The 19338-nt window shown below is 44.9% G+C and overlaps 1 pseudogene; it reads left to right on the top strand.

The window, feature by feature from the left end:
- The first annotated feature begins 16946 nt into the window (after positions 1 to 16946).
- On the top strand, positions 16947 to 17791 carry LOC128110730 (U11/U12 small nuclear ribonucleoprotein 48 kDa protein-like; annotated as a pseudogene).
- The last annotated feature ends 1547 nt before the right edge of the window (positions 17792 to 19338 follow it).

Below are 19338 nucleotides of genomic sequence, written 5' to 3'. Positions count from 1 at the left end.
TTCAAGATGATGTGCCAAATGGATAACTGATGAGGACATGAAGATGCATGAATCTTCAAATAATATATACATATCCATAGGACATCAAGTTATATCGTAAAATATTCAGTTGATTGCTGATTGTCCTCATCTCCGCAGAGAGTCTCCTACCACCTTTATGTCTGTTATGGGCTTACATGGCAAACACTTTTACCCAGTCTCTGAGCCATCTTGCCAGCCCAGACTTAATGATTCTTAGTGCCAAATCTACGAATATGTACATCAAGCAATTGGTATGTTGGGAGCATTTGACTACTGCGTGTCGCGTCCGCCTCGACCAGCAAGGAAGACTCAACACCAGGCTCTTCTCCAAGCAGTTTATTCAGGAACCTTGAACAATCTTCTGACCCCGGGGAAAGCCATCTTCTTCTCTTTCACTCTCACTCTCACTCACTTTCACTCTCTCTCTCTCTCTCACTCGTGCTCTCTCTCTCTCTGATCTCCTCTGGGGGAAAGCCAGCCCACGCCCTTTATAGCCACTGGGCAATCAACCCCATAGTGCCACGTGGACAATGCCGATAGGGTCAGACATATGCAAGCAAGCCAGATTAGGTCCAGGTGTGCGGAAGCAAGCCAGATCCTAGCCTTAGCCAAATAAGGAGCACCTGCCATCGGGAAGGCAGAAGCCAGATGCCGCGCCATCTTTGAGGCACGGCCGTGCATGGCTCTCTACAGTTCCCCCTTTATTGTTTCAAGCAGCAGGCAAGAGCAGAGGTCTAATCTCTGCCAAAAAAACAACTTGGACATTGTACTGGTGTTAGTCCAGGTGTCATCCACCCAGAGAACACTTGACCCGTCCGACACCCTTTTTTGCAGAGGTGGGAATTAGGGCATCAACCCACATGCAATTAGACTTGCTCTTCTTGGGTTTTGCAATACAGCTAGACCCAAGTACAGTGCACTAGCCTCGCATCCTGCGCAATCAAGTTTTTAATGCGGCCAGCCAGGCCTGGGGAGACTGTCCAGCCTCTATGGCTGTAAAGGCTTGGATAATCATGGCTGCATTGCGCTGCTGAGAAACCCTTAAACGAACAATGCACCACAGGCACATCAGGGAAACAAGTACCAGTAGGCCTACCAGGGCACCTAATCCCACCCACTCCTTTAAAAAGGTGATAGACCAGGTGCACACGGTGGAGTTGACTGCAATGATCTCATTGCGCAGGATCTGAGTTCTGCTCCTGCAGCAAGTCAACTCAAAAATAAAGCAATACACTAGAATATGATGTTATGGGTAAAGGGTATGGCCAGGCTTTTATAAGAGCCCAGAGTAGTCGATCCTCAGCTGCTCCCGCTGGCACGCTTGTCAGAATCAGGGCTATCAGAATCAGGCACATCAGCTTCCGGGGTGTCATCACGTCTCTCCGTCTGAGGGGCCCATCGCACCAATCGTTCAGGTACCCAGATAGGGTCTAGCCGGTCCTGTGGGAAAACACAAACAGAACCTCCCGCCCATGTCAGCACGGGATCGGGGCCATGCCAGCTACCCGTGAGGATATCTTTCCACTTCACCATGCCCTTCATAGGGCTGTATGGATTAAGACCTCTTATGGTGGTGGAGGATCTTCCTATCAATAAACCCACTGTGCCTGGCTTCAAAGGGCCTTTAAAATCAGACTCCACTAATTGTACTCCCATCTGCGGAGTCAGTAATTTTAAACCGCACCATTTTCGCTGTTAGCTCAGGTTTTTCTGTGTTGCATTGATTTTCCACAGATCTCAGCTGCGGGTGCCTTGTTGTGCTGGTTCTGGTGTCCACCATTCTTAGCTTAGCGGCTTCTGCTTTTGAAAACTGCTCAGACTGCCTGCTTTGCAGTCTACTGGGACACTAACCTTCTGTGTCTCAGGTTCTTTCACCACATACATTAAGCTTAGATTCACAATCAACATTTACACCTTTTCACAAACTCACATATAACATATTAACATCTACTTATTTATACTCTTTAATGAAACTATAGAAGTTACCTTCTCCTTGAGGGCAGCTACGTTTGAGATGGCCCATTTTTCCACACCGAAAACATGCCCCAGTGTTCCCTCCTTTCTTGTTACTAAGTTGCATAACTGCAGCCGCAAGGCCTGCGTTAGTTAGAGGTCCCCCTAATTCTCTGCATACTTTCATCCATACTTCTAGACCTTTGTTCTTATAAGGGGTGATCGCAGCCTTGCATTCTTTGGTACACTGCTCATAAACTAGCTGCTTTATAAACGGCATGGCGGCATCTGGGTCCCCAAAGATTCTGCCTGCAGCCTCGACCATGTGGGCCACAAAATCTGAAAAAGATTCCATAGGTCCCTGAAGGATCTTAGTAAGGTTGCTGCTCACTTCCCTTTTATTAGGTAGGAACTTCCATGCTCTTGTTGCTAGTTGATTTATCTGGTCATGGTATCTCTGTTGAGTCTGGGCATTGAGAAACACTGGGCAAGCTAGCTGCATTTCAGTTCTAATCTTTCTCCAAACCTCCGGGTTACTCTTCTTAATCTCTAATTTCTTTGAAAAGAGCAGCTCATTAAGAGCCAGAAAAATTGGGTGCAAAGAAGTTGCGCCCATGATGCTAGCAGCACCTTTGCTTTCACCTTCTTTAATCTTCCCGCCCGCCTTTGTCGCGGCTCCACTTAATTTTCCTGTCCGCTCTTGTCACGGCTCCACTTAATTTTCCCGCTTTTGTCGAGGATCCCCACCTTACCTGGGGACTTACCAGTGCACTGCCCTGACTGCGAAGAGTTCTGAGCCTTAAAGGTTCCCCGTACGGGCCACCACTTGTCGCGTCCGCCTTGACCAGCAAGGAAGACGCAACACCAGGCTCTTCTCCAAGCAGTTTATTCAGGAACCTTGAACAATCTTCTGACCCCGGGGAAAGCCATCTTCTTCTTCTCACTCTCACTCTCACTCTCACTCTCACTCTCACTCTCACTCTCACTCTCACTCTCACTCTCACTCTCACTCTCACTCTCACTCTCTCTCTCTCTCTCTCTCTCTCTCTCTCTCTCTCTCTCTCTCTCTCTCACTCTCACTCTCACTCTCACTCTCACTCTCACTCTCACTCTCACTCTCACTCTCACTCTCACTCTCACTCTCACTCTCACTCTCACTCTCTCTCTCTCTCTCTCTCTCTCTCTCTCTCTCTCTCTCTCTCTCTGATCTCCTCTCGGGGAAAGCCAGCCCACACCCTTTATAGCCACTGGGCAATCAACCCCATAGTGCCACGTGGACAATGCCGATAGGGTCAGACATATGCAAGCAAGCCAGATTAGGCCCAGGTGTGCGGAAGCAAGCCAGATCCTAGCCTTAGCCAAATAAGGAGCACCTGCCATCGGGAAGGCAGAAGCCAGACGCCACGCCATCTTTGAGGCATGGCCGTGCACGGCTCCCTACAACTGTGGGTGTAGCACAATGATATGGTTGGCTGTATTCCTTTGAATGTTTGACTGTTTGTGATACAGTAAACTGGAATTAGAAGTCAGGGACTCCAGCAGTTGGAAGATGGGATTTGAAGTGAGCTGTTGGTGGTAGGAATGGGAAAGGGAAGAGCTAATATTTCCTGTGGGGTAGGCATTATTTCCAGACTTCACGGAGCACAGAGAGAGCAAAATATTGTCTGAAGATCTCATAGCTATTAAGTGCCAGCCCTTAGAACCCAATTGGGGTTTCTCAGACTTTGAAAATGTAGCTGAGTGCCCACTTCCTATTCCAGTCTGCTGTGCACATCACAATCAGACCCGTATTCAAAATCAAGCTAACCACATCCCCGTGATGCCCCTGCCGCTCTCAATGGCTCCCCATGTACCTGCTGCGGAAAGTCTCATCTGTCTTGAGAAACGGATGAGAGTGCTTGAGGGGCAATTGGGTCCAGAAGATGAAAGAGAAAAAGGCTGAAAGAACAATGAGGTTTTGATTGCCAGGAAAGTGCTGGATGGAAACTAGGAATCTGCGAGGGTCAGCTGGTTTGGTGGAGGAGAAAATGAGTTCAGTGTGGAGGCTGGAAAGTTTGAGCTGATGGTGGGTCGTTCTGGTACAGATGGCTGAGAGACGGTTGGAAGGGCCGTGGTGTAAGCTTTCAGACCTCATGTGTTGAAAGTCATCAGCACCGATTCATCATTATGTTCTGAAGACAGAAGTTTCCAGGAAGGATGAGTGGAAATGAAAAAGAAGAACTGAGTGTCAGGATAAAAGGCCCACACTTAGGGTTGTTCATTCTGGGAAATGAAAGTGCCAAGGAAAGAAGCAGGAGCAACCAAAGGAGAAAAACAAGGCCATGTGTGCTTATTTAATTATAATAATAATAATAATAATAATAATAATAATAATAATAATAAATTGCCCCCACTGCCTGTTTGTTAAAGAGAGTTGTAGGGTCTGTGAGTTACTTTCACACTGCCTTGATGAAAAAACCTGACAGAAACAACTCCAGTGAGAGATTTATTTGGTCTTACCATTCCCGAGAGATCAGCTTTAGTTTCTTAGCCCTACATGCTTGGGTAGACTATCACGGCAGAGGGCGTGTATAGTGGATTCGAACTGCCACAGGAACCAGAGGGTAGTTCCTTCAATGGCCCACCACAGTAACCACTTCTGCCAGCTAGACACCACCCCCTAAAGTTTTGACAGCATCTAAGACAGCAGCACAAGTTGGGGGACAAACGTTTAAACACAATGTGTGTGTGGGGGGGGATTTCAGATTCAAAGCAAAACATACCGAGAGGGGAGTGGCTATATACGTCAGAGGCAAAGCACTGGCTAAAGAGGGCGGCAGTCCGTGCTGGTTGGTTGCAATAGGCTATGATTCCACCCAAAAGCCTGAACCCAGAATAAGAAGAGATCTAGAGTTCTTACTTCAGTGGCACAGGTACCCAAACAGCAATGGTGTAGAGATTAGTGTGGCCTCTGAGCGAGGATGTCACAGAGAGTCCAGAAGTATTCCATTATTGTTGGTCCATATTTATCTGCATAACATGTGTTGAAGAAAGCCCAACCCTTCCTTAAACTGCCAAACTTGAAGAGGAGGCACAGACACCCAGGGGGCCTGGACAGCAGTTGCCAGACACACCTAGAGTACCCATTGCTCCTTTCATAATCCTTATTGCCACTGTTGTCCTCCTGGGGTGGTTACAGTTGGATTTCTGGCTTGAAATTGTGGGAAACTGCTTTCCCGGAGCAATAGAAGTTTCTCTGGGACAGAAACTGCGATGATCTTTGCTGTCGGAGCCTCGAACACAGTTCTAGGTACGGTGTGTCCCTGTTCACTGGGACTGGCCCCTGCAGCTGCGGTGATGGTGGACAGAGTGGGAGGTGCTCACAATGTCTTACTTAGGAGAGGTGGTGAGCTCCTGGGCATGGCTCACAGGGTAGGGAGAGTGGATCTGACCGGACTAGAACCATCGCCATCAAAGGCAGGGCAGAGTAGTTTAGAACAAGCCCTAAACCAGAGATTAAGGGGTCAATGCCAAAAGGATTGATCTTCTAAAATTTGACCAAGAACGGGAAAATCCCCTAAGATAGAAAGAAGAAAGAAAAGAAAAGAAAAGAAAAACAAAACAAAACAAAAACAAAAAAAAAACCAAAAGTGATCTGGAAAGTGTGGTTCCCAGCCTTTTACATTTCATAAGATAGTAATAGTTCAAAAATATTGAATATAAGAACTAAGTAAGACCATAAGAAACATCACAATTTCTTAGCAATCTCCTTTTCGCAGAAGACAAAAGAAACCTCTTTCACATTCACTTAGGAGGTCACAGAATGGTTCAGCCTCAAGGAAACATTTTGTCTGGTGGACTGGAACACACACACACACACACACACACACACACACACACACACACACACACACAAGCACACAATTGAAATAACAAAAATAAACTAAGCAGGGGTAGATGGCTGCTTGGGGATAGTCTTCTTGGTGAGAGCAACAGTTGTGTTGGGGAAATGCGGGGGCTCATAGAAGTTCCTAGTCTGCATGATGAAGTTACTGTTGCACTGTCACACGTGGGCAGGAGGAAAACCATTGGCTGCTGATTTTTGACATCTCAAGGGATATTCAATCCCTCATCAGAATCCAGGAGTCCTACCATTCTCCAGGTCCAGAGAGCCTGGTTGTGGTGGACTCAGCCCTTGCTCTGTGAGGGAATGTCTGATCCTAGCATTTCTGTCTTTTTCCATTTGTGTGTGTGTGTGTGTGGTGGGTGGTGGTTTGTGCCATGCCATGAAGCACTGCCCCTAGTGAGGTGGCAGGTAGATGTTAGGTGCCTCCCCCCCCCCCCCGGGGGGGGGGACCGTGGCTGCTAGGGACCCTTAAGACCTGGGATGCACTTATGCGTTCTCTCTACCTTGTGGATTTGGGATGCTGAGACAGACCAGAGCAGAGCTTGCCAGAGAACAGCTTGGACCTTGCCTCACCCTTCCAGGATCCTGCTACAATCCCTTGTTTCTGTCTTGTGAGTTAACTCCCAAATACATTCCTTTGATCATTAAGCTGATCCCGTGGATTGATAGGGATTTAATCAAATTAGTGTCTGTCTGTCCCAGCTAAAGTGGAGAACAAGAGGATGGCATGATGCTGTCACCAAGCTACATGTACTGGGCAAACGTAGACATAGGCAGCTCCCAAGAGTCTGGGCTGACTTGGAACCAGATCAGATTTAGGAATGATATGAAGAGATAGTTATCACATGGTGACCCACTATAGCGCAGGCTTAGATGGGATGTTTAGATGTGGAGCTGGATGGTTTACTAAACAAATTTGTTTGAGGTATGGTCTTAACTATCCCAGGCTGGCCTTGAACTTGCTATGCAGCCAAAAGTGACCTTGAATTTCTGATCCTCCTTAATTCCACATCCCAAGTGGCTGGGATTACAGGTGTGTGTCACCATGACTGCTCAGTGTTGAGCTGGGGATTGAACCCAGGGCCTTCTGCATGCAAGCACTCTACTGAGTTTTATTGTCAGCCGAAGGTTGGTGTTTGTGTGTGTAAAAAAATGGTTTGGGAAAGAATAGATACATTAAGCATGATGGCTAACAACAGCAACAATGTATTTCAGAATCTGTTTTGATGTCCTAAAATGAACGACTCTGAGGAAGACACTGAAGTGAACAGATTTGTGTGTCAAAGCAGTCAAAAAATTTCACCCACACACTGCAAAATATTATCTTTTATCCATAGCATATGGTGTTGCTTCTGTAATTATATTGAGTAGATTTTTTTCCCCTCCCACCAACTGTTCTTTCAATTTTAAAAATGCAGGCTTTAGTCAAATTTCTTTATTTGTGTGATCTGCAATGAGTGGATAGCCCTCAGTTCTGGGGAGAAGCTTCTGCAGATCAGATAACACTAGGAAAATGCTAACAAAATCTCCAGGATGAAAATATTTCCTCAGAAAGGGCTCTGTTACCAAACACTCGCCGAGGACGCACTCGACAGCGTGACTTCTGAAGCGTGTTTTTCTCCTGTTTCCGCACGATGTAAGTCTATGCAGAAATGTGCACACAACCTGCACACAGCTTAAGGAATAAGGGGAGAGTCAGGTGGCCACCACTCAGATTAAGGAACATCACCCTACCATTACCAAAGACGCTCCTGTCTCCATTCCTGACTACAATGAGGCACATGATCAGTTGCTTTATGCATTTGGACCGGATGTATCTTTTTGTAGTGGTTTAAATCTACTGCAAAGAGAATCCTCTTTGATAACAGATACTCTCATCTGTGGGTATGAGAAGTATTTACAGTGCAGTTAGGAATCAAGCAGGTTTAGTAAAGTGTTGGTATTGTGGAATATTACTTTACGTAAAGATGTGTTACGTTTGTTTATGTTGCATTTGTTTAATTGTGTAAAGATGTGTTGCTGTTTTACCTTGCCTGCCTCAGGTATGTGTTTGGTCTAATAAAAAGCTGAACAGCCAAGAGCTAGGCAGTAGAGGGACAGGCAGGGCTGGCGGGCACAGAGAATAAGTAGAAAAGAGAAGGGACAGAAGAGAGAAAGAGAGGAAGATGCCAGGGACCAGCAGCCAGCCAGACACGGAGGAAACAGGAAAGTAAGATACACAAAAAGAAAGAAAGGTAAAAATCCCTGTGGCAAAAACATAGATAAAGAGAAACAGATTAAAACAAGAGCTAAGCTAAGGCCGAGCATCCATAACTAATAACGAGTCTCCATGTCATGATTTGGGAGCTGGAGGGTGGCTCAAAAGCCTGCTACAGTGTTGGTTGTAGGTTCTCCTGTAAGACCCACAGCCTCACTGTCTCCAGGAAGTCGTCCAGGTGTCCGTTACCAGGCATGATTTCCCTGCTGTGGAGTGGGTGATAAATCCAATTAAACAGCTGTGGGTTACCATCAGGATAAAGTGCCATTGCTGTACATCTAGGACTAGCTTGCCAAGCTGTTCGTTGTGGTGGCTCCCGGGCCTCACAGCTAGGTAGGAGTACGGTTCCTTTCCGCCCTTTGCAGCTTACACAGCCCCTTCTGGTTCTACAGAAGCCGGACTGCAGGGAGGAAGCTTTCAGGTCAGGTCCAGCTCAAGTCCTCTGAGTCCTGGCCCAACTTACGTGGCTTCTTTAGCAATAGGGATCTACCTTCAACATCTGGGAGGCACCCAGGGGATCTACCTTCAACATCTGGGAGGCACCCAGGGGATCTACCTTCAACATCTGGGAGGCACCCAGGGGATCTACCTTCAACATCTGGGAGGCACCCAGGGGATCTACCTTCAACATCTGGGAGGCACCCAGGGGATTTACCTTCAACATCTAGGAGGCACCCAGGGGATTTACCTTCAACATCTGGGAGGCACCCAGGGGATTTACCTTCAACATCTGGGAGGCACCAGGGCAACAGCAACACCTGCATTGTTTGGGGACTCTGGACTCCTTGACAAACAACACGTAAGGAGGTTTCTCGTGGCTGACGCTGAGGTTTCTGCCACTCTGGACTTCTTATTTTTTGAAAGTCCTGTCTAACCTTCTCCCCAGATCCTCCGTCTTGTCTTCTCACTCCCTAACGTATTAATTGCAGTGATCTTAACATGCGCATAGATCACATGGTCACACCTGCATGATTACATGACTACGCAGCCATGGGACATGGGTTATGTAGGACGTATGATCCGGAAATGACTAAGTGTCCCGCAGGGCATGCGAGACCATGGGGGCGTGGTTGGAATTCCTATCACCTTTTCCATTTGCCAATTAGTTTGATTAGGTGTTGCAGGAATCTTAAAAGTTCTTATTAATAAAATCAAACCTGAGGCCAGTTATTGGGGTGAATGCTGGAAGATCAGAGAAGCAGAACAAGCCACAGCTACCTCACCTTGCCAATTCCTCAGGCTGATCCTGTTTCCTCAGACTGGATGTCTCTGAGTCCTCATCCAGAATGAATCTCAGCTGAACTGCTGCTCGAAAGCCTGAAAGCTTAACCAGCCAAATGCTTCTAGTTTCTGGTCTTCACGCCTTATATATCTTTCTGTTTTTGCCATCACTCCCTGGGATTAAAGGCTCACTTCTTGGGATTAAAGGCGTGTGTCACCATGCCTGGCTGTTTCCAATGTGGCCTTGTACTCAGAGATCCAGAGGGATTTCTGCCTCTGGAATTCTGGGATTAAAGGTGTGTGCTACCACTGCCTATCCTCTACGTTTAATATTGTGGCTGTCCTGTTCTCTGACCCCAGATAAGTTTATTAGGGTGCACAATATTTTGGGGAACACAATACCACCACATTAGGTTCTAGGTATCATATATAGAAATTGTAGGGGTAATTTCAGGCTTTGACTGATTTTATTGTCTAGGGAGAATATACGGCCTGCCCCCCTGCCAGCCACTTCAACAGGGACTGGTCAATTTGATTTGCTTAAATATTGAACTGACTGAAAAGGCATCCAGTCTTATCTGCCCTTATTTCTGACTCAAAACTTCTGGGATTTTACCCAGCAGCCTGCGGACTTGCTCCAGCCTCCTCTCTGTGGGTTCTGACCTTCTTGCGTGTCCGATGGTCCCTGCCCAGTGCCAGCATCCTAGGCTGCCATTTCCTGCTTGCTATCACTGAGTCTCAACTGCCTTTTCCAAGTTAGCAGATGCCCAGAAGCCGAAAGCACTTCACTTTGGACTTGCTTCTCTGGATTCCCTCTTCCGATTCTTAGCCAAGTCCTTGCTGCTTTGGGAGAGTTCCAAAAGTCTTTCAACACTTCAAAACTTATTTTGGACGTTTCTGGTTATCCTCACTGGTAGACTACCCAGCTCACCTGCAGCAGAAGTCTAACTGCGAGTGATTATTTATAATTCAGTTTGTATAATTTGGGAGGTGAATGTGATCCAAGGATGTTATATGCGTGTATGAAGACGTCAAAGTGAAATTCATTGTTTTGTGAATTAGTAAATACTATAGAAAAGAAGCATCTTTAAAAATGGTATAATTACTCATAAATCATATGTATTTTTATATATCTTGATTGCTCTGTGTTTATATATAACTACAGTTCGATCCCTTCGTTTTCATTTCAACATAATATTCCACTATATCATATTCACTTATCATCCAAGTATATAGGGCATATCTCTAGCTGCAATTTTTGTGTTATTGAGTTATTCCATTGTATTAATTTCTATTTACTCTAGCCATGGGTAAGAATTTATACTTCTCCACATCATCACTAACAAGTGAGCTTCACCAGTTTGTGCCAGTCTAGCCACATATACCTGCTTTAGAAGTTTTCACATTTCTGACCTATGATGAGCATTGTCATATACTTAAGTAAGTCCTTCTTTCTTCTTTTCAAGACAGGGTTTCTCTGTGTATCCCTGGCTATTCTGGAACTCGCTCTGTAGACCAGGCTGGTCTCAAACTCAGAAATCTGCCTGCTTCCTGTGTCCAGGAATTAAAGAATGCATCATCACACCCAGCCTGAATTTCTTTTTTTTTTTTTTTTTTGGTTTTTCGAGACAGGGTTTCTCTGTGTAACTTTGCGCCTGTCCTAGAACTCACTTGGTAGCCCAGGCTGGCCTCGAACTCACAGAGATCCGCCTGGCTCTGCCTCCCGAGTGCTGGGATTAAAGGCGTGCGCCACCACCACCGCCCGGCTCTGAATTTCTTTGGAGGAACCCATATACTAATTTCTATAGTTTACATTGGTTTATGTTCCCACCAACAACATGCAGTTACCCCTCCACCTCAAGTCTTTGCTAGCATTTGTTGGGTTTTTAATTGTTTTCTTGGGGGCAGCCATTCTGACTCTCACTGTAGGTATTTTTCTTTTTAAAAGTTGTTTTATTTGTTATTATTGTATGCATAAGGTGTGTGTGTGTGCATGTGGAGGTCAGAAGACAACTTCCATGAGTCTATTCTTTCTCTCCACGGTGTGTTGTTAAACCACAAAGAAGAAAAAGCGCATGCTCAGAAAAATGAATGGAACCAGACAACACCATATTAAATCAAATTGCACACACACACACACACACACACACACACACACACACACACACACACACATTTCTCATGCTTTCTCTCGTATGTGGAACCTAAAGGATATGACAACATGAAAGCTTAGAAAGCACTGTCAGGTGCTGTTTTATGGAAGGGGATGGTGTCAGGGAGGGGAAGAGACTAGGGTGTGGGTTCTGTGAGGAAGTATAGCTATTCAGTTGTTTCTGCATCGTTTATAAATAGACCTCTCTGATTGACAGTGTCTTCTCCCATTGTTTCCCCAGGGCCTTGTGCTGTGTGTGTCTGTGTCAGTCGTCGTCCTCATTTTGTGACAGAATATCTGACATAGTGACCTAAGGAAAGAGAGTTTGAGGGTGCAGTCCACCAGGAGGGGACGGTGACGGCAGGTATGGGGACAGCTGATTACATTGTCTTCATAGGCAAAAACAGACAATGCTGGTGCTGAGCTCATTTCCTCCATTTCATTTAGTCCCACACCCCCACCACGCATGGAACCACATTCAGGGGCATTGTCCTCTCTCCCAATGCCCTCTCAGACACCTCAGTGCTTTGTTTCTTAGGTTTCTGTTTTCTGAATTCAGGCAAGTTGCCAGCCAAGGTTAACCATCCCACTGTTCTGAGAACCACATCACATTGTGCTCTCACTGAGACACCTGCTGAGGCCGGCTCACCTATCCTCAGAGCCAGTGCGGGCTCTCCACTCTCCGGACATCCACATACCTTTTGGTCCTGGTTTTCTCACTTCCACTAAAATGATCAAAGAGAAATGGAAACCCAAATCAAGAGATTTGGTTTATTGGCTTTGTATTGAGCTGCGCTTAACAACATTGAGGTTCTTTTGTGAATCCTTTTAACATTGATTGTGTGTGTGTGTGTGTGTGTGTGTGTGTTTACGTGTGTGTGCTATGGAGAGCATTTGGAGGTTGGAGGACACTTCACAGGTGTCCACCTGGGGATCGAATCCAGGTCATCAGGTTTGGCAGCAAGCACCTTTACCTACTAAGTCTTTTCATTGACCCTGTAATATTGATTTTAGATACTTGAATATTTCTCTACTAGATGGATTTTCTTTGCTGTGTTTTCCCCGTAGAATCTTGCACATCTCTGGTTAATTTAGTCTGGAGTTTCCCTGTTGTATCATCGTACTGCTTCCATCTCTCTTGACGTTTTATCCTCTAACACTCTAATGGAGGACATCCATCAGCTGAACTTGGATCTCGCTGTTTCTGCTAGCCTGACTGGCCAGCAAGCCCCTGGGACCTGCCTGTCTCCTGCCCTCTGGCATTAGGATCATAGGTGGGTGTGTTTTACATGGGTATATGGGCATCCAAACTCAGGTCCAAGTGCTTACATACTAAGTACTTTACCTACTGACACAAAGGTCATTTCCCCAGTCCCTTCTTTTTTATTATTTCTTAGAAATTCACTGGGTCTAAATTTTCTAGCCAGTGAGTGCATTATTCATAATAAATTTCAACTTTTCTTTTACTTGGCATTTATTTTATACCAAATTTTTAATTAAAAATTCCATTTATTTTACAATTATTTCCCTTATTTTGCGTGTACATGTGTGTGCATCATGAACATGTATGGAGGTCAGAGGACAATTTGCAGGAATCAGTTCTTTCCTGGGGTGTAACTCAGGATGTCAGCCTTGCCAACCAGTGTCTTCACCCACTGAGCCATCACAGAGGCTCCCAAATTTATTCTCGTGCCTTAAGTTTTTGTTTCTTCTGGGATAGTTTTTGTCCATGAAACCTCTTCTTCCAGCTTGGAACAGTTTGCTTCTCTTCAGAGAAAATTGGACCCGCATGGCAAGAGGAACTAATGACCAGGTTAATCCTACCTTGAGCTCCAAAAGGGTCCTGGATCTTCACCTGGGTCTGTTCAATGACCGGAGAACCTACATCTTCATTTAAATCACACATTTCACATTACCCGTGCCGCAGCAAAAATTCAACACTCTTTTTTGTGGTGGGGCACCAACCCTGTGTGCTGCCCACCGTTTGGTCTGGGCATTCCTGCTGATTCCATCACAGACGCAGAATTTCACACACTGCTTATGGGAAGTGACATCGTTCAGATGCTGGAGGACTTTGCAAATGTGCATACCCTTGATGGCCTAGGCAGCTTGTCGGATGTTCTTAAAGTGAGCATGGAAATTTGAATCTCTTGATCTGTTGGTTTTGTGGGGATTTCTGTGTCAAGAGAGATGCAAACCATTCTCACAAGTTATCAGGAAGAGGAAGAGGAAGAGGAAGAGGGAGAGGAAGAGAGCATGTCTTCATCCTTTTCATACACAGCATCTATATCGATCTTCTCTTTATATTAGTGATGTGTGCTGCTGTGTGTCTTTTCTTCCTGTACCTCACTAGATGTTTATCAACTTTACTATGTTTTTGTTTAAAACCTGCACAGACACACATTTTCTAACTTTCTCTCATGTGCTTCTTGTCCAGTAGCTTTCCATGAACAGTAATAACAAGTGAGCAAATGTGACAGGCACAGAGTTCTCCCTTGAGAAGCTCCCTTCCTCTCTGTGTGAACAGGGCTCTCATGCTGACAGGCTCTTGAGGAGAAACTATCTGGGACCAGAGAGGACATCATAGATCTTCCAACACAAGCAATCACGTCTTCTCGGATAGTAGAGTTTAGTTTTTTTTGTAAAAATTGTTGCAGAAGGAGACACCCCATAATGATTCCAACTTGATTTGGGATTATAGATTCCCCACAAATGCCATCATTCATAACAAAAAAAAATCAACAAGAAAAAGGCCAATAGAAAGTCAATACAGGTCTCTGGCACTGTAGATCTCCGAAGTGTTTGCATTTTTTTAAATTATGCATATGAGTGCTTGCCCAAATGTATGTATGCATATCACATGCATGCTTGGTTCCCTCAGAGGCCAGAAGAGGGAGTTGGATCCCCTGAAACTGGAGTTATAGATGATTATAAACCACCATGTGTGTAGTGGGAACTAAACTCAGGTCCTCTGAAAGAGCAACAAATTCTCTTAACCATTGAGCCATCTCTCCAACAACTCAACTGTATTCTTTCAGTTGAAGTATTTGCAACGTTCAAGTGGGGTAGCTTGCAACAGAGTTCAGTGCAGAGTTTGGAGGTTATGTCTTCAGTACTGAAGCTCATGGTGTCTAGTGTAGCCTCTGTATTACTTCCAAAGTAGACTAGTACCCATGGGAACAGCCATAGTTGCTAGATATGCTGAAGGGTCCAGGAATACAGAAATATAACATTGTAAACCTAGGAAAAATAATAATAAAAGCTGACAGTCATCAGCTCTATAGGTTAACTTCTAACTATGGATCTCTGCTTATAGCCAGCTCTGTCAGCAGCCAGGGGTTAACTTTCAACGCCCTTGTCCCTTATAGCCAACAACTGCCTGGACCAAAGTTAACTTTTAATAGATGTTTCTACGTGACTTTTAGCATGCATCCCATGCCTGATATTTGTATGTGACCCTAGCATGTACCCCATGCCTGATGCTTTCCCCCTTTACTATAAGAAGGAAGCCAGAACCTGCCTCCTTTGCCACAGCCTCAGAATCCCGAACACTAGCTGTGGTCTCAGCTAACTGATAAACTTTTGTGCACCGTGGTGAGTTTTTCCTTTTTTTTTTCTGGAATAAAGTTTGCTTCTGGTTTAATAGACTTTGGTGGTCTGCCCCCCATTATTGCATGACCCTGGACCCAACAATGCCACTATAACACACTACCAAATGCCACACTACCCAATTAACAGTACTCCCTTTGACTCTGGTAACTGTTAGAGGATAAGCAGACAAGGATAGTATGATGTATACTTGGATTTTAGTTTCTAATATTAGAAGTGACCGGAAGCAGGTGGGTGAAGCTGGGTGGGATCAATATTAGATAAACTTTGAGAAAAGTCAAGGTGAAGAGAATAACTGGAAAGTTGAGATACTGTTAGTATCCACAAATTTTAGAGAGTCCTAAAGCTATGGAAAGTTATTGTGGTGGTTTGAATAGGTATGTCCCCATAGACACTTGTGTTTGAATGCTTGGCCAAGGGAATGGCACTATTAGGAGGTGTGGCCTTGTTGGAGTAGGTGTGGCTTTGTTGGAGAAAGTGTGTCATTGTGGAGGTGGGCTTTGAGGTCTCATGTATGTTCAAGCCATGCCCAGTGGGGCAGACTCCTTCTCTTGCCTGTGGATCAAGATGTAGAACTCTTAGCTCCTTCTCCAGCACCATGTCTGCCTGCATGCCACCATGTCCACCTGTGATAATAATGGACTAAATGGCTGAAACTATAAGCCACCCCCAATTCAATGCTTCCCTTTATAAGAGTTGCCATGGCCATGATATCTCTTCACAGCAATAGAAACCCTAACTAAGACAGTTATTATGATCAAGTATAAAGAAGAGGGCATAAGAAAGGTAGCAAAAGGAAAATAAATAGGAAAGAGAAGGAACGTATATGAGGTGGGCATTGAAAAACACTAGTAAGAGTTGTCTAATCAGATCCTGTGTGGAGAAAGATACAGAGCAATCCTAAAACTGAGCAAGATTCAAACCAAAGAAAAACCATTATGAAGTAGATATGTAAGAGTGGAACTAAAAAAATTGGAAACAGACTTCCACCATGAGTTGGGCTGCAGCCATGGTAGCTGAGCTGGTTTGGTGGGAGAACAGCAGAGGCTGCAGGATGAGTTCAGTTGATGAAGAGCTGCAGACAGTGGAGGAGGTGACAGACAACACCCCTGGGGTGGAGCTTGGGTCACCCGGACCCCAGGGAATGAGCAGGTGGCAGAGGGTGAAATTGTGATTTGCCCTCTGATTTCAGACAACTCATGCCTAAATCGTCTTTAGCAAAGCACTTGGAGTTGTATAGAACTGGGCTATACACAAGAAGAGGATGAAATGTGCCATACTGCTTTTCTCTACCAGAATGTGAAGACTCCTTTGACTGGATAAGGAGTCACAATCCCAGATAAATAAGTAAGCTAGCACTCTAATCAGAAAACATGGTGATTCTTTTTGTTGTTCTTTTGAAACAGGGTTTCTCTGTGCAGCTTTGGCGCCTTTCCTGGATCTCACTCTGTAGCCCAGGCTGGCTTCGAACTCACAGAGATCTGCCTGCCTCTGCCTCCCAAGTACTGGGATTAAAAGTGTGCACCACCAGCCCCCATGGGACTGGACTAGGCCCTATGGATACCCAGGCAGGGAGATTGGGATCTGTCCCTGGTGCATGGGCAGGCTTCTGGGAATCTCGTGCCTGTGGTGTGACGCCTTACACATCCCTGGTGCAGTGGGAAGGGACTTGGACCTGCCTAGGCTCAGTGTGCTGGGCTCTGCTGACTCCCCATGGGAGACCTCGATTTGGGGGATGTGGGGATATGGGGTGGCTTGGGAAAGAGGGGTGGGGGTGGGAGGAGGCAGGAGGTGGGGATCTGTGGGTGGTATGTGAAGTAAGTAGAAAATTTCTTAATAAAGAAAAATGAAAAAAAAAGAAACTGACAATTAACACTTTGAACAGAAATGTAGGGCAGATTAAAAAAAAGTGACTGTCCTTCATTAAATAAGAATCTATTTCACCGATTTAAAAAAAAGTGTGCGCTACCACTGCCTGGCTATATGGTGATTCTTATAATCAAATAATTGAGTAATGTATTCCTCAGTGCCTCTTGAAGTTCCTCTCAATCATGAATGGTCTGTTTGTGACCTCACCCAAGCAGATCATCATGCCACTGGTGATTTTGTCACTGAAGGGACAAAGAAAAAGTGGTCTGGTTCTCAAGTCATTGAAAATGACAGTGATCTTTGTAGACTTGACTGATAAAGTCAGTCAAGGCAATCTGAAAACATCCAAAATCTCGCGGGGAAATCCTGGCAGAAGTGAGAGGTTATAAAAGAAGACACCAGGCCTAAAGTACAAAGAGTGTTCCCATAGCCAAGAAATCACAGACTGACGGAATCTGGGGTGTGGTGAAGTACACAGGGAAGAACCCAGTAGGCCTGGGCGAGAAGGAGCAGGAAAAGCAGACAATGGTACTGAAAAGTATCAGGGAAGGCAATCGGCCTCAGCAGATTCATGACAGCCCCACGCAAAGTATTTGGATGTTGAAAATCCATGGCATTGGGGAGTTTGGAGTAGAAGCTCATATAAATGAAAATGATGTAAGGATAAAAACCCAGTCAAGATGAAGGAAAGAGAAGACTGGGGAAAGACACCATACTCATAAAAGAAGAAAGCAAAAATATAAATGAAATGTTTATGGATGCATTCATTGTGAATGCTTGTGGCAGTGTAACGAGATGCTGGTATCTAATTATAATCTTTACATAGGAGAATGTGGCTATTATGATCATGTAATGCTCATTGTTTTTAATAAATACTTACAGCCCAAACCATGAGTCACAATTATATCCTACAATTTGTTTTTCTTATATTTTAGTAGCTGCTCCTTATTACTTAAAAAAAGTTAAATGTAAAATTAAAAAATTACTAACAAATTAGCTGTAATAAACAAAAAAGGGCAAAGCTGGGCTGGGGGTATGGTTCATTGGTAGAGTGTGTATGTGTGAGGATCTGAATTTGGTCTAGCACTCAGCTAAGAGCACACACACACACACAGCAGCACACACACCTCCAGTCCCAGCACTCTGGAGGCAAAGAGAATCCTTGGGCCTTGGTGGTCAGTCCATCTAGTCAAATTGCTGAGCTCTGGGTTCATTGAGAGACCTTGTCTCAAAAAAAAAAAAAAAAAGGGATTAAACAGATACCTGATCAACTTCTGGCTGATATGTCCACAGGTGTACCACCCCCACCTCTCTCTCACACGTACACACAGGCAGTATATAATAAAAGCACATTAGATTAAAAAAAATATCCCAGCTGGCCATGGTGGCACACACTTTTAATTCCAGCATTTGGGAGGTAGAGGCAGGTGGATCTCCTGAGTTTGAGCCAGCCTGGCCTACAGAGCAAGCTCTAAGACAGCCAGACTACACAGAGAAACCCTGTCTTGAAAAACCAAAAAAAAAAAAAAAAAAAAAAAAAAAAAATCCCCACAGGCCACTCCTTCCAGGGAACCAGGTAGGCTGACTGCAGATCTTCACCTCTCCTTCTGTTCCTTCAGACCTGGTTCCCAGTCTCACCCCCAGTTCTGCAACAGAACACTCACTTTAATCTTTGCTGCCCTCTGTCCCCATCTCTCATGGATCCCACAGATCTTCCCCTCCTAACTTCCCTCCTCACAACTCAATGCTTTATACTAACCCATAAACCTAGCAGGCACCCCCTGCTAACCCAAAGGCCACTCCTGTCAGGGAACCAGGTAGGCTGGCCATAGATCTTCCCCTCTCCTTTTGTTCCTCTAATTACAATCCCCAGTCTCACCCCTAGCTCTATACAGACCTTCTGGGGTAACCTCTATTCACTGTTTCCCCCCATTCCAAGGTCACTAAATAAGCAGATCCTGGCTAAACAGGATTTTGCTCTCCTACCTTCTGTGAATCCCTTCAGACCTCTAGCCTATCCCCAATACTAAGTGTTAGTTCCCAATACCCAGAAACACATTTTACTGGAACCCCCAGTGGTCACACTTATCAGGTTCACAAGACAATTCCCTACCAGGCAACAGCTACCACACTCTTCTAAAATCCAGACAGGAAACAGATTGATAAGTGTGATGTCATTTAATTTTACATTTCTGTAACATGATTGATTGCATATTTTGCTATCTTTTTTGTGAATTTAGTTGTATTGCCTAATTTTCTAGAACTGTTTGTCCACTTTTTTGAGTTGTAGATGCTTTGTATTTAGATCTTCGCCTTTCCTTATGTTCTCTCTAAACAGTTGTGGTTTTGTGGCCATAACAGATTTTAATG

Source organism: Peromyscus californicus, unplaced genomic scaffold (genome assembly GCF_007827085.1).
Source record: "Peromyscus californicus insignis strain IS unplaced genomic scaffold, ASM782708v3 Scaffold_15__1_contigs__length_86483966, whole genome shotgun sequence".
Lineage (NCBI taxonomy): Eukaryota > Metazoa > Chordata > Mammalia > Rodentia > Cricetidae > Peromyscus > Peromyscus californicus.
The sequence above is the reverse complement of the archived record's forward strand: the minus strand, read 5'-3'. Positions and strand labels throughout refer to the sequence as shown.